The sequence below is a fragment of the Panthera onca genome, chromosome C2, assembly GCF_046562875.1.
Source record: "Panthera onca isolate mPanOnc1 chromosome C2, mPanOnc1 haplotype 2, whole genome shotgun sequence".
In the NCBI taxonomy this organism is placed as follows: domain Eukaryota; kingdom Metazoa; phylum Chordata; class Mammalia; order Carnivora; family Felidae; genus Panthera; species Panthera onca.
The window spans coordinates 127,032,409-127,047,916 of record NC_138347.1 but is presented as its reverse complement, the minus strand read 5'-3'; the positions used below and the strand labels follow the sequence as shown (position 1 = coordinate 127,047,916).

At 35.9% G+C, this 15,508-nt stretch overlaps 1 protein-coding gene and 1 long non-coding RNA gene across 4 annotated transcripts in view; one reads left to right on the top strand and one right to left on the bottom strand.

Moving 5' to 3' along the window:
• PPP2R3A (protein phosphatase 2 regulatory subunit B''alpha) overlaps window positions 1-15,508 on the top strand; it is a 211,865-nt gene that overhangs the window by 191,210 nt on the left and 5,147 nt on the right. The gene's annotated exons all lie outside the window — the stretch shown is intronic.
• Window positions 5,387-13,786, bottom strand: LOC132683124 (uncharacterized). The gene is made up of 2 exons (XR_009612059.3): window positions 6,616-13,786; window positions 5,387-6,364 (listed from the first exon to the last, which is right to left on the bottom strand). It is a non-coding gene; the product is annotated as an uncharacterized LOC132683124 (long non-coding RNA).

The following is a 15,508-nucleotide window of genomic DNA, read 5'->3' as shown; positions in this document are numbered from 1 at the left end:
GTCCATCTAGCCCCTCATTCTCATTGAAAACACTAGCAACCTCTCATTGCCCCCTCCTAATAAGAAGCCAGTGCAAACAGAGGGAGCGGTCTGTTCCCAGCTACATAGAAAAGTGGACAAATATCAAACGGTTGGAAGTAATAAAATACTCAACAAATGGAAGAACTTTCACTCTTGGAAGGCGATTTACTACAGCAATAAGAACAAGGCCTCAAGTTGAGTATTATTTACCATTTTTGGAGTGGTAAGAGAATACTGCCCTCTTGAAACAAGACCAGTTTCTTGGAAATTGAAAGAAAAATTTTTAAATGAAAAACACAGTCATTGAGCTGAATAATAGAATGGACACAGATGAAAATTTTTTGATTTGGGATATTATGATACTACAGTAAGAAATCTTTATAGAAACCAGTAGAAATAACAGCCAGATAATTCCCAGAATTCTGTTTAAACAAATAAAAATATACCCAGGGGCCAGCAAATTTTTTCTGTCCAGGTAGTGAATATTTTAGGCTTCACAGTTCTGTTACAACTACTTACCTCTGACATATATATGGCTATAACAGTAGCCATAGAAAATATGTAAGCAAATGAATGTGGCTGTTTTCCAATGAAATTTTACTAATATGCCCTGAGATATAAACTTTATTTTTTCACATGTCATGAAATATTCTTGTGATATTTTTTTTTTTCAAATTTAAAAAGGTAAAAACCATTCTTAGGTCACTGGGCTATACCAAAACAAGTGAAGAGATTTGGCCCACAGACTGTAGTTTGCCAGTCCTGTACTAGAGTGAAATTTCAGAACCTAAAAGATAAAGAAGAACTGAAAATCTATCAGACAGAAAAAAAACAGATTACCTACAAAGTGAATGCAAAAAGAAATGGAGCAATATCATTCAATTACTGCAAAGAAAATAACTTTAAATCTAGAATTCCACTCCTATTTAAATATGAGGGCCCAATAAATACATTTTCAGACATCCAAAGATGCAAAAAGTTACCAACCACAGACTATCTCTGAAAGAAGTATTAAGGGATACTCTTCAGCAAAAAGGTAAACAGATCCTCAAGGAAACAGTGGGATGCAAGAAACAAGCATGAGCAACAAAATTAGTAAAATCTATTCTTAGAACTAAAAAATACTGATCACATACTATTAAGAGTAAAAAGAGGTCAGGGAAATACATTATGAATCTTTATTAGAGAGTATTAACGCTGATGAATTTATATTTCTCTAACAATGACTAGAGAGTTAAAATATGTGTATTAAACATTTAAGGTCAACCACTAATAAAAACAAAATGGAAAACTCTCTAATCATTTTTTTAGAAAAAGACAATAGATTATTAAGCTGAGAAAAATTGGGTAAAGAAAACTCAATCTGCTAAACTCAGTCTACTAGAAGACAAGCGTGTTATCAGCATTGTTTTGGTGGCAAGTATCCTAACCATAAGCCAAAACAAAAAACAAAACAAAAAAAGACCCAGAAATACTGGCTTACAGAACTGAAAAGTCCAGGGGGTAGTACTAACTTTAGAGACTCAGATTTCATCTCTTTCATCTCTTAGATAATATTCTTCTTTCATCTTTTCACACTTAGCAAGTTTTTCATATGTGGCAGCAAGATGATCACTTAATAGCTTCAAGTTCAAATAAATGACAAAATCCCTTTCCCCTAAGTTCCAACCAAAGCCTAGGATTTGTGTCCCTTTGGCTCTAATTGGCTTAGTTTAGGTCCAATCCCTGAACCAGTTCCTGAAGGAGGCCTAGAACCAAGCTTCTACAGGGATCAGGTCTATCCAAACCATGTTTTCCAAAGGGAAATCAGAAAATATGGCCATAGGGGCACCTGGGTGGCTTGGTCGGTTTAGCGTCCAACTTTGGATCAGATCATGATCTCACAGCTCATGAGCTGGAGTCCCGAGTTAGGCTCTGTGCTGACAGCTCAGAGCCTGGAGCCTGCTTCAGATTTTGTCTCTCCCTCTCTCTGCCCCTCCCCCACTCGTGCTGTATCTGTCTCTCAAAAATTAATAAAAACATTTAAAAATTTTTTTTTATTTTTTTTTTATTTTTTTTAAATTTTTTTTTTTCCAACGTTTTTTATTTTATTTTTGGGACAGAGAGAGACAGAGCATGAACGGGGGAGGGGCAGAGAGAGAGGGAGACACAGAATCGGAAACAGGCTCCAGGCTCCGAGCCATCAGCCCAGAGCCTGACGCGGGGCTCGAACTCACGGACCGCGAGATCGTGACCTGGCTGAAGTCGGACGCTTAACCGACTGCGCCACCCAGGCGCCCCTAAAAAATTTTTTTAAAAAGAAAATGGCCATAAAAAAGGAGAATACTATTCCAATAAAGGAACAATGGATGTCCACCATAGTAAGAAAGAAGAGACAAAAAGATAGACAGTACAAAATAAATGGCCAGAATAAGTCCAAATATAGTGTCAATAACAAAATTCACATTGAATTAAAAATCAAACTGTATACTATTCTTTAGATCCATCCCTAACACAGAGTTAAAAGTCAAATGAATAGTAACAAGAATAAATCAGGTATGGTAACATTAATGAGACAAGTAGAATTTAAAGCTTTAAAAGAGACTTCCCCATATTTCAACAGTTGGCCATGAGAATAAATTCATGAACTTTATGCAACATAAAATATATCTGATAGAAATACAAGGCAAAATTGACATCGCAGTCTTGTAAAAACCAACAAATCAAATGGAGAAGGAAGGAAGGAAGGAAGGAAGGAAGGAAGGAAGGAAGGAAGAAAGAAAAAGAAAGAAAGAAAGAAAGAAAGAAAATAGAAATTAGAACGTTTTCAAAGACGTACTCAACAGTATACCTGGTACCCAAGAAATACACATGGAGCCATCACAAAAGTGCCTATTTATTAAGGCATGAAGGAAATTGCAACAACTTAAAATGTAACCTTAAATTAACAACAAAAAGTTAAAATACACATACCTAGAAAGTTAAAAATAAAGTTGAAAAATACTCTAAATATATTTCAAAATAACTGTTAAAGTGGAAGTCAAAATTCAAATTCTAGTCTTTTTAGAACTATGCATTATATATTTATTAAAACATGAGATTTGGACAGGGGGAAATTTGTAACCTGTGGACTAAAATAAATTGATTAGGTTTTACTCTCAAAATGCATGAGAAAGGATGACAGTATAGACCTAAGTACATAGAAGAAGTTAAATAATTTTATTCAAACGAAAATAAATCTATTAATTTATAAACACAAACACACACACACACACACACACACACACACACACACAGCACACTATGTACCAAGCACTAATCTAAATATTGTAATTCATTGAGTGCTCACAAACCCTTTTTTTGTAGATGCTGATATCCCATTTACATATGTGAAAACTGAACCACACAAGATTAAATAAGTTGTCAAATCCACCAGTATATAAAAGAATACATCATAAGTGGGGTTTATGCCAAGACTGCTACAGTGGTTCAACTTTGTAAAGTCTGTCATTAACAAATTAAGGAAAACAAACACAAAATATAAACTGATTCTCTGAAGGCATATGATAAAATTTAATACATTTTCTGGTTTGGAAAAAAATCTTAAAACTAAGCAAACTGGAGATGAGTACCTTGTTAATGATAAAGATGGTTAATCCCACACCCCAGAAATAACCAGTTAAAAATACAATAGGGAAAAATCCCATTCATTAATATCAAGAAGAAAAGTGACTTGGAAAATATATATGAAGAAAATATAAAATTTTACCAAAAGGTGTAAGACAATTCACCATGTTAAAATTAATTCGTTAATTTGATATATTCCCCAAAATATGTTGTGGAACTTGATAAGCTAATTCTAAATAGAACAATAAATATACAAGAATAGTAATGAGTTTAGGAAAGAAAGGTGTGGTGGACTACAGGGCGTGTGTGTATGATAAAGACAGTGTCTTAAATGCGTCATGAAAAGACTAGTCAGTAAAATGTTGCCCTCTGTGGTGGGTGAAAAAAAGTGCATATGAAACTAATGTCTGCGTGTTAGGTAAATAGACTTTCAGAGCTTAAAAGTAATGGGAGAAATTTATAAGGAAATACTTTCTAGATGTGACATTTAGGAAGTGACATTCTGTATCACAACCAAAAGACAAACAAATTGGACTGCATCATATGATCAATAATATTCTTTTATAAATCAGATTCTTCAAGGGGTGCCTGGGTGGCTCAGCCGGTTAAGGGTTCTACTTCGGCTCAGGTCAGGATCTCACAGTTTGTGGGTTCAAGTCCCATGTCGGGCTCTTTGCTGACAGCTCAGAGCCTGGAGCCTACTTTGGATTCTGTGTCTCCCTCTCTGTCTCTGCCCTTCCCCCATTCACACTCTCTCTCTCAAAAATAAATGAACATTAAAAATTATTTTAAAAATCACATTCTTCAAAATCAACAGTAAGAACATGAATATTGACCACTTCTAAAACAGTCAGAAGACAGAAATTTCACCCAGGAAAGAAACAGGAAAATTCCCACTTCACCAACAGTTAAAATACAGTAGCCAAATTATAATAATTTTAAATGTATTTAAATATTGAACAGAATCCCCAAAATATATGAAACAAAAATTGCCAGACAAGTCAGAATAGTTGGAGATTTCAACAACTTCTCTTTCAGTAACTGACAGAACTAGATAGACAGTAAGGATACAGAAGAATTGAACAACACAATGTACTTTAATCAATATATAAAGAACCCTCCACAAAACAATAGCAAAATGGGCATTTTTTTCAAGTGCACATGAAACTTCTCCAGGACATACCATATGATAAGTGAGTAAAATAAGATCCAATAAATCCAAATGGATTACAGTTACATAAATTATGTTGTCTGACCATAATAGAATTAAAGTAGAAATCAATAACAGGAATCAGGGAATCCCAAAATATTTGGAAATTAAATAACACTTTTAAGGACACATGGGTCAAAGAAGAAACCAAAGGGAATCTGAAAATTACTGTGAAATGAATGAAAATAAAAGAACATATGAAAACGTATGAGGTGCAGTTGAAGCAATGCTTAGAGGAATATGTATGCCTCAAGTCTGACATCAATAATACAAGTTTCCACCTTAAGAAACTAGAAAAAAGCAAACCAGAGCTTAAATAAGTAGAAAGAAGGAAATAATAAAAGACCAGAGTAGAAATCCATGAAATAGAAAATAGGAAAACAATATGAAAGAGTTCATGAAACCTAAAGTTGGTTCTTTGTAAAGATTTTAAGATAAATCTTTAGCTGGATTAAGGGGGGGAAAAAAGGCATACATTAACAAAATTAGGAATAGAGGAGGCATCACTACAGACACTACAGAACTTAAAATAATTACAAAGAAATATCATGAACAACTTCATCCCAATAAATTTCACACCTTAGGTGAAATGGAACAAAATCCTAGAAAAAGTCAAATTACCAGGACTGATTTAAGAAGAAATGGAAAATCTAAATAGACTATATATCAACTAAAGATAATGAACTAGTTATTAAAGGTCTTCACCAAAGGTCCAGGTCCAGATGGTTTCACTGTTAAATTCTGTCAAATAGTTAAGGAGAAAAAAATATCAGTGTTTCACAAATACTTTCAGAAAATAATAGTAGAGGGGAACACTTCCAAACTTGCTTTATAAAGCCAGTACTACCCGATACTAAAGCCAAAGATACTACAAGAAATGAAAATTACAAACCAATATCCCTTAAGAGCTTCAATACAAAAATTATTTTTAAAAAAATTAGCACATCAAATCCAGCAATTATACTTTAAGTGGGGTTCATCCCAGGAGCAGAAGGCTGGCTTAACACCCAAAACTCTATTGAATACCATATTAATAAATGATAAGGATGCTTGGGTGGCTCAGTCAGTTAAGCGTCCGACTTCAGCTCAGGTCATGATCTCACCATTTGTTAGTCTGAGCCTCAAGTCAGGCTCCGCGCTGACAGCTTGGAGCCTAGAGCCTGCTTCAGATTCTGTCTGCCTGTCTCTCTGCCCCTCCCCTGCTCATGCTCACTCACTCTCTCTCTCTCTTCTCTCAAAAATAAACATTAAAAAAAATTTTTTTAATAAATAAATGACAAAAGTAATCTCCATAGACACACAAAAAAGCATTTGACAAAATCAAACATCCACTCACAATAATTCTCACTCAAGTAAGGATAGAAGGGTAGAAGTAAGGATAGAAGTAAAGATAGAAGTAAGGACAGAAGGATCCTTAACAGGATAAAAGGAATCTACAGTTAAATCATACTTACGGTAAAAAACTGAATGCCTTCCCCCACCTAAGATCAAGAACAAAGCAGGGATGTTTCTATTCATAATTTCTTTCTTTTTTTTTTTTTTTAATTTTTTTTTTTTAACGTTTATTTATTTTTGAGACAGAGAGAGACAGAGCATGAACGGGGGAGGAGCAGAGAGAGAGGGAGACACAGAATCGGAAGCAGGCTCCAGGCTCTGGGCCATCAGCCCAGAGCCTGACGCGGGGCTCGAACTCATGGACCGTGAGATCGTGACCTGAGCTGAAGTCGGACACTCAACCGACTGAGCCACCCAGGCGCCCCTCTATTCATAATTTCTACTCAGCATTGTAACTTAGGTCCTCCTATCTTCTGCAGTAAGACAAGAAAAAGACACTGAACGTGTTCAGATTGAAAAGGAAAAAGTAAAACTATTCATAGATTATGTAACCTGACAACAGTAAATACTAATAAGTCTACCTGAAAGCTATCAGAACTAATGAATTAGCAGTTAGCAAGATCTCAGAACACAAGTTCAATATGCAAAACTTAGTCGTATTTCCATATACTAGCAGTGAATAATCCAGTAGGGAAATCCAAATAAAAAGAATAATTCTACTCACATTAACATCAAAAAGAACAAAATATTTAAAAATTAACATAACCAAAGAACTATAATACTTGCACACTGAAAACTGCAAAACAGTGCTGACCTAAATGGGATTAGAAAGTTAAGTATTGTTAAAATGTTGGTTCTCCCCAAATTTACAGATTTACCAAAATTCCCTATCAAAATCCCTGCAGGCTTTTGTTGTAGAAATTGGCAAACTGATCCTAAATTTTATGTAGAAGTGTAAAGTACCTAAAATAGCCAAACTCTTTTTTAAAAGAACCAACTTGAGGCACCTGGGTGGCTCAAACATCCAACTCTTGATTTCGTCTCCAGTCACGATCTCATGATCAAGCCCTGCATTGGGCTCCATCCTGAGTGTAGGGCCTGCTTGGGATTCTCTCTCTGCCCCTCTCCTGCTCACGCTCTTTCTCTCTCTCAAAATAAATAAACATATTTTTTTAAATAAAAATAAATAATAAAAGAACAAAATTGAAGGACTTAGGCTGCCTGATTTCAAAATTTACTATAAAGCAAACAATTGAGACACCTTGGCATATTAGCATGTATATACATAGATCAATTAAACACTCTAGAAATAGACCCTATTATGGATGGCAAATTTTTAATCAGTGGAGAAAGAATAGTCTTTCCAAAAATGATGTTGAAATAACTTGATATCCATAAAAAAAAGGAACCAAAATCCATACCTCACAGCATATGCAAAAATAACTCCACGTGGATAAAAGACCTAAATGTGAGAGCAGAAACTCTAACACTTCTAGAATAAAACAGAGGAGAAAATCATTGTGACCTTGGATCAGGCAAAGAGCAATAAAAAATTACTTTTAGATTAAGTGGACTTCCTTTAAAATTAGAAACTATTGCTCTTCCAAAGGCACCATTAAGAAAAGGAAAAAACTGGGAGAAAATATTCCCAAAACATCCTGATAAAGGAAGGATTCATATCCAAAATATATAAAAAGATTTCTTACAGCTCAGTAATAAAAAGACTAATAACCTAATTTTTAAACAGACAAAAGATTTGAATAAATACAATTAGAGATACAAACAGCAAATAGCTATATGAAAAGATGCTCCACACTGTTAGACATTAGAAAAATACAAATTAAAACCACAGTGAGATATACCACAGTGTAGATACACCAGCTAAAATCACTAGTTGGCAACAATGTGGAGAAGCTGGAACTTCATACATTGAACTGATGGGGATGTAAAATTATATATTCTCTTTAGAGAATTTTGGCAATTTCTTAACAAGTTAAACATACACTTATCATATGAATCAGCAGTTGCACTCCTAGGAATCTACCCAAGAAAAATGTTTACCCAAAGACTTGTCCGTGAATGTTTATAGCAGCATTATTCATAGTTGCCCAAAACTGGAAATAATCCAAATATCCATCAAACTGGCAAACTGATAAAATATATCCATAAAATGGAATGCTACTTAGCAAAAAAAAAAAAAAAAAAAAAGGAATGAACCATTGATAAACACAGTATGAATGGATCTCAAAATAAGCTAAGTGAAAGAAGCTAGACAAAAAAGTATAATCCATTTGATTCCATTTATTTAAAATTCTAGAAAATGCAAATTAATCTATCATGACAACAAACTAGTGGTTAACTTGGGGGAGAGGAGCAGTGAGTATATAGGGGCATGAACTTTGGTTGGGAGGCAAGGGAATGGATAGTTTTGTGATCTTGAATGTTGTAATGCTTTTACAGGTATATACAGAAAGTCAAAATTTATGAATATAAGTAACCCATTGTATGTCATTTATATGTCAATAAATAGAAGAACTAATACATGCAGTAACATGGTTGAGTCTCTCAAAAATAACACTGGGTGAAAGAAGCCAAACACTAAAGACTACATATTATATGGTTCCATTTATATGAAATTTCTAGAAAAGTCAAAATTAATAGAGCCAGAAAGCAGATCAGTGGTTGCCTAGTTCCAGGAATGAAAGTGGAGAGTGAATCCAACAGGCACAAAGGAGAAGAGAGGCAGATGGAAGAATGAAAGTGTTATAAAATTAGATTGTGGTATTGTTTGCACAATTGTAGAAATTTACTAAAACACACTGAACATTTAAGATCAGTGAATTACATATGCCATGTACGTTATATTTCAGTAAAATATTTAAAAAGCACAAGTCAAAAAGTTTTTGGCTTATTGGCAACAATTTTTAAAAGATAATTTGTTAAAGGATATTAATTCAGTAAATGATTGCTGTCCTACTATATACTAAGCATTATCGGATATTGGAGAACAGACAGGATTCCTGCCTAAGCAAGGAAAACAAACAGATGCAATTAAAGTATTTTAACTGCTTCTCATAGAAGTATTTTTTCCAGTTGTGGTTCTCAGAGTGCTTCTCACAGAAGAAGCACACCTACAGTAACACCTCACTCTAGGCTCACTGTCCAGTAAGATAAGCACTTTCAGATATTGTTGGTAGAAAAATTGGCCCAACCTCCCTGGAAAGTAATTTGACAATATGTAGCAACAGCCTAAATTTATACCCTTTCACTCAGGATTCCAGTTTGGGGTATCTATTGTAAATAATCAGAAATTTGGATAGAATTGTTCTATCCAAACAACTGGCATTGGCCATTGGTCATTCTAAAATTTAAAAATCAAACTAACACAAATGTACAATAGAGTAGTTCAATAAATCATGTTGTGTATGTGTCATATTATGCAAACATTTAAATTTGTGCTTACACAAAAACTAACATGGGGGGGTTAGAAAATTATAATTTCATTATTACAAATCTGTACATCTATATATACAATCTAAAAGATAAGGCTACAAAATATTAACTCTGGGCTGTGGGATTGCAAGTATTTTTTTATACTGGTCTATAATTTATAAGTTCTTTTAACAAACATACATTACTTGAATAAACAGGAAAAAGAAGTGTTATCTGTTTACATAGGTAATATGTTTAAATATGTGATACATAGGTGATATGTATACACAGCAGAAGAGGTAGAAAATACAGATAAACAAAAAAACTTCATCTAAAATCCACCATCCAGGGATGCCTGGGTGGCTCAGTTGGTTGCGGGTCCGACTTTGGCATAAGTCATGACCTCACGGTTCATGAGTATGAGCCCATTGGGCTTGCTGTTCTCAGCACCAAGCCCACTTCAGATCTTCTGTCCCCCTTTCTCTTGGTCCCTCCCCTGCTCATGCTCTCTCTCAAAAATAAGAAGTTTAAAAAAAATTTTTTTTTTTAGTGATAAAATTAAACCCACCATCCAGAGATAGCATAGCCTGTCCTCCCTTCTAGACATTTGAATGCAGACAGATAATTTGTTTTACAAAAAATGTAATTTATACTACATACTGTTTTGTAACCTGCCACAAAAGGAGAAAATAGAGATAGCAGGCATCACTACTTAGAAGTTTGTTAGTCTAAAAAGAGAAACTGATGGCAGCTAGAGAGTAAATAACTGGCTCAAGCAGAAGTTTTTTCCAGTTGTGGTGCTCAGAGAAGTGTGTCTGGAGGCAAGAGAGGGGAGGCAAAGGGATGCAGACAGAAGTACAGGTGAGGGGTCACAAGAGGAGATGCAGGGACCAGGTGTAATGAAATTTGACCAGTGTATATGAGAGGCTTCTGCTGGACACTCCTCATGTTGTAGCAGATAAGATAAGGCCTCCATACAGCACACGTGGGTGATGAGGTCCTGCGGGCAGAGAAGGCTTACAATAGCCATACCCTGTAGAGTGAGAACTGGAATGTCAGAGGAATAGACGGGTTTACAGTTGTTAATAGCTGACTGATGTGGTTTTCAAAAGTAAGGCCAGACTCAGAATCCCAAGGTTACACCACCTTGAGATGAAGCCCTCAAGAGGAATTACAAATACATCAGGGTGAGTCTGTAAACAAAAATTACCAGACTCAAATATTAGAAATGGAGGAAGAATGGCAGTACTATGGAAAGAGCAGAGGCTTAGGAAGGAGCCAGATAGATCTGGTTCTACCTACCACTCACCAGCTGGACAGGTTATCTGACTCCTGAGGCTCAGTTTCCAAAGACACCAGCAACTACCTTACAAAGTGGTTGTGAGAATCTAAGATAATATATCTAAACACCTGGCACATAGTAGATACCTGATAAATAGTAGCTATTACTACTGTTACTACTCCCTGTATGGGAAGAGAGGAGATATAACATCATGGTTAAGGGCATGGAATTTGGAGTTAGACAAACCTAATAATTTCAAACCCTTGCTCTAGCACTTACTAGCTGTGTAATCCCAGGCATCCAAGCTTCAGCATCATCTATACAATGAGGATACCACCTGCCACACTGAGCTGTTTAAATTGAAGGATTAAATAAATAATGTGTAAATATCTTTATACTTTGCCCTTAGGGATAGTACCTATGTAATCAGTAATAAACAATGGATATTATTACTACCACCTCTGTGATCTTGGCCACATTACATAACCTCTCTGAACTAAAATTTAATCAGCTATAACATCACCATTCCACTACCCACCTTATTCCCGTCATTCCCAGGGCACACAGTTGGCACACAGTAAATATCTGTTACATAAACAATGGGACTATACTGAGGATTGGAGATAATGCATATAATGTATCCAACAATGGCATATAAGTGCTGGAAAAAATGGAGTTGTTTCCCACTAGAACCTGGGCTCCTCCAGGGCAAAGAACATTGTTTCATTCATCTGTTAATAACAGCACCTAGCAAAATGTTAGGGACGTAGGAGATCCTTAGCAAATGTTTACTGAGTGACACAGAAGGCAACAATCATCCAGCAGCCACCCTCACCTCACTATAAGGATAACTGCAGGAGTCCAGACATTTTGACCCTCTAAGTACAACCTGAAATTCTCCATCTACTTTACCATCTAACAAACACCATAAGTAGCCTTTGTGCCAGGAACCTGTACCACCTGATTCAAGGCTGGTACTTAGGTGATGCTTTCAAGAATAACCTAGTAATGACTCCAGATTTCAATGAGGTGAAAGACTGCAAACACAGAAGCTGCAAAAATTGTGAATTATCACTTCTAACACACAACGTGATCACAGCATACAACACCATTTGTATAAATCCAAGGTACTGAATGGTCATAATAGAGGAAACCAGATAGGGTACCAGTTACATAAACCAGTTCAACTGTATGTGCCACCTATATGAAGATAATAGGTTAGGATGCCAAATTTCTTTATAATTAACACTTTTATGATTTCTGCAATAAAGAAATTGCAGAAAAAACTTCAGCAATAAAACAATTATGTAAAACAGGCAAAAGGGTCCTCCATGTTGTTATATTAGGAAACTGAGACCTGTTTTGTGTTTTTATTGATTAGTAGAGAAATATAAGCTTGCTGCACAAAAACTGTAAAATATAAAGAGATTTAAATCACCCTTGGTTCAGTCATCCAGAGATAACCATTATTTACACTTTAGTATACTTCTTTTTGATGCTTAATTCTACTAGGGTGTTCAAAAATATGACTTTTAATGATTCAGAAGTGTTCTCAAGCAGTAACTCACATCCATTTCCCTATTATTGGACATTTAGAGAATTCAGAACTGTGCACTACTGAATATTTTTAAAGGTAGCTTTTCCCCTTATATTAAATATAAATATATGAATTATTCCTTTAAAGAGTTGTTACTTCCACCAGCTTTGGAAAAGAAGGTGCTGTAGGCAAAAAAGGCCAGTCCCAAACCCACCAGATCATCTTCCAGGACTGCAGCTAATAAGAGTCAAGTGTGGAGTAAGGAGTTGTGTGGAGCCTGACTGTCCTCAGCAAAGTGGGAAAATTTAAGAGGAGCAGGCATAATGGGGCAGGAGGGGGAAGGGGAGGTGACAGGTATGTATATTGGGGCATGAGAAGAGAAAAAGGAATTAATATTCTAAAGCATGAGTTACAGCCTTAAAAGAATAGTTCTAAGTTATGTTTTATAGTGCTCATTAAACAGCACCTTTATATAGACCTGAATTTAATAATATAGTTTTAATTTTTTTCTGCATTGAACAAATCAAAGCCCAATTTTATTTCAATAGATATTCACTGGCACTTACTCAATGCCAGGCACTGTGGTTAGTAATAAAAATGAATGAACCCTATTCCTCCCTTCAAGTTCATAATTAGAATATATTTAAACCCAAATTTTTATGCTATCTACACACGAACTAAGTAAGAATAAACAACAGATGGCTTACGACCCTAGGGAACTGCAAGAGACCAAAAAGGAAGTGAGATCAACTTCTGAGGCAAGAAGAGTGGGTAGTAGTACATATTAAGAAACTTTAGCAAGAGTTGGAACAAAATTTCTAGTTACTGAATGGGTCAATAAGGAAATTCATTGATCCAAATGTCCAACTTCCCAAGTATTTCAGTTAATCCATTTTACGTAAGTGCTTTAGGATTTAAAGGTGTAAAGGTAAGATTGATCCACTCCTATTTCTAAAGCATTAGAGACTCCAAATTAAAGAACTACTTAACATTTTATTCTATGCTTATAGCCAACATGTGTCTTAAATTTCCTCAAACCCTGAATCAGATATTCTTGCCCTTTACCCCTGAAAATAGAATCCCAAAAATAGAATCAGACCACAATTCCCAAATAAACCCTGAAACCGCACAAATCCTTTTTCTGACCATATATGTGCCAATCATTATTTCTACTAATTCCAGGAATCAGCAGAACCAGCCTTAATACTTTTGTCCAGAAATTGCTCATCTGAGAGGGAAAAACTTAGGGGAACAGGTTTTTAAAGACAACATATTGCTAGGAAAAATATATGACCATTATTTTTCCTTATACTAACAACACTGTTAATACTAGGTTAAATTTCTTCTCAGTTTGATACGTAGGCTTTCTTTTTTTTTTTTTTTTTTTTTTAATTTTTTTTTTTTTCAACGTTTTTTATTTATTTTTGGGACAGAGAGAGACAGAGCATGAACGGGGGAGGGGCAGAGAGAGAGGGAGACACAGAATCGGAAGCAAGCTCCAGGCTCCGAGCCATCAGCCCAGAGCCTGACGCGGGGCTCGAACTCACGGACCGCGAGATCGTGACCTGGCTGAAGTCGGACGCTTAACCGACTGCGCCACCCAGGCGCCCCTGATACGTAGGCTTTCTAATGAACTATTTGTGAACCCAAGGAGTTCTGCTTCAATCCTCTGACCCTGCTACTCATTCAAAAATAGCCAGTTAACAGAGAATATTTCATAAAATCTTCATTTGTGCCCAGAGGAATCCCAGTTACCTACAAGTAAATCTGGAAGTGGTCATTTAGAAGGAATCAGCTCTCTCTCTCAGGAATTTTTCTAGAGAACAGGATAAAGTTTAGACTCTCACAGTTCTAACTTAAGTGACTTCGAGATGACTTTTGCACTCTCACCATTTTACTGACTTCAGCCTTCCCTGACAACTCAATGTATCATTTCACAAGAGCCTTACTTAGGACATCATTTTTTATTAATCATTTTGAGCATCTAGTGCCAGGCACTATTCTATAGCCCAAGGAAATTAGTGAGTTGGCAAATGGATATTTTATAATCAAGTGGAGAAGACAGACATTTAATTATGTAATTGTGAAGGAAACAGTGAGCCAATAATGGAAAGAGACTTACAATTTAGGGTGCTGAGAAAAATTCCTGAGATGATGAGAACCTACAGGTTAAGAAGGAAATCGCTCTGAAAAAAGCAGGGAGCAAAAATGTTCTAGGGAGAGGGAAAAATATATTCAATGGCTCTGAGTCAGGAAACAGTGTGTTGAGGACATTTTAAAAGGCCAATATGACTGGAATATAATGACCAATAGGGAAATACAGCTGGAAAGATACACAGGAGCCAGATCTTGCAGGGCCTCGGGAAGCTATTAAAAAAGAATTAAGAAAGTAATATAATCCCATTTCCAGTTTTTGAAGATAGTAATCTTCAAATTGCTAGTGGTACAAGAATAGAAGCAGGGAGACCAATAAGGAAGCCATTGCAAACATCTAAATAAGAGATGGTCATGGGGATTAAAGAGGGTGCTTGTGATGAGCACCCGGCATTGTATGAAGTATTTAATCACTATATTGAACACCTGAAACTAATACTACACTCTACGTTTACTGGAATTTAAACAAAAATTTAACAAAAGAGATGGTGGTTACTCAGGCACTGGGAACCAAGAACCTTTTAAATGACCTTTCAGATTAAAAGATGAGAACAAGTTAACCAAAAGGTAAGGTCACTGCAGGCCACAGAAGAACATGTACAAGGGCATTAGGTCCCAAGACCAGAACCCATTTTGACAAGCTAAAAAGCCTGGTATGCCAATAGCAAAGGGTATGTGACAAGAGTGAAGGCATAAGACCAGTTGTTAGAAAACTATTGCAATCCAAGCAATGAAATACAGTGCCCTGAACTAAATCAGTGGCAATGGGGAGAGAGGGGCAGGACTGTGTCCAGGTATTATTCTAAGTGGTATAAGAAACTGGCTGGACTTGAAAAGGGGAAGGCAAAGGAGGGAAGAGAAACTTGGGAATCACTGGATTTCTGGCTTTAAAGGGGTAGATTATGGTGGAGCCAGGGTGTGGGAAGGAGGA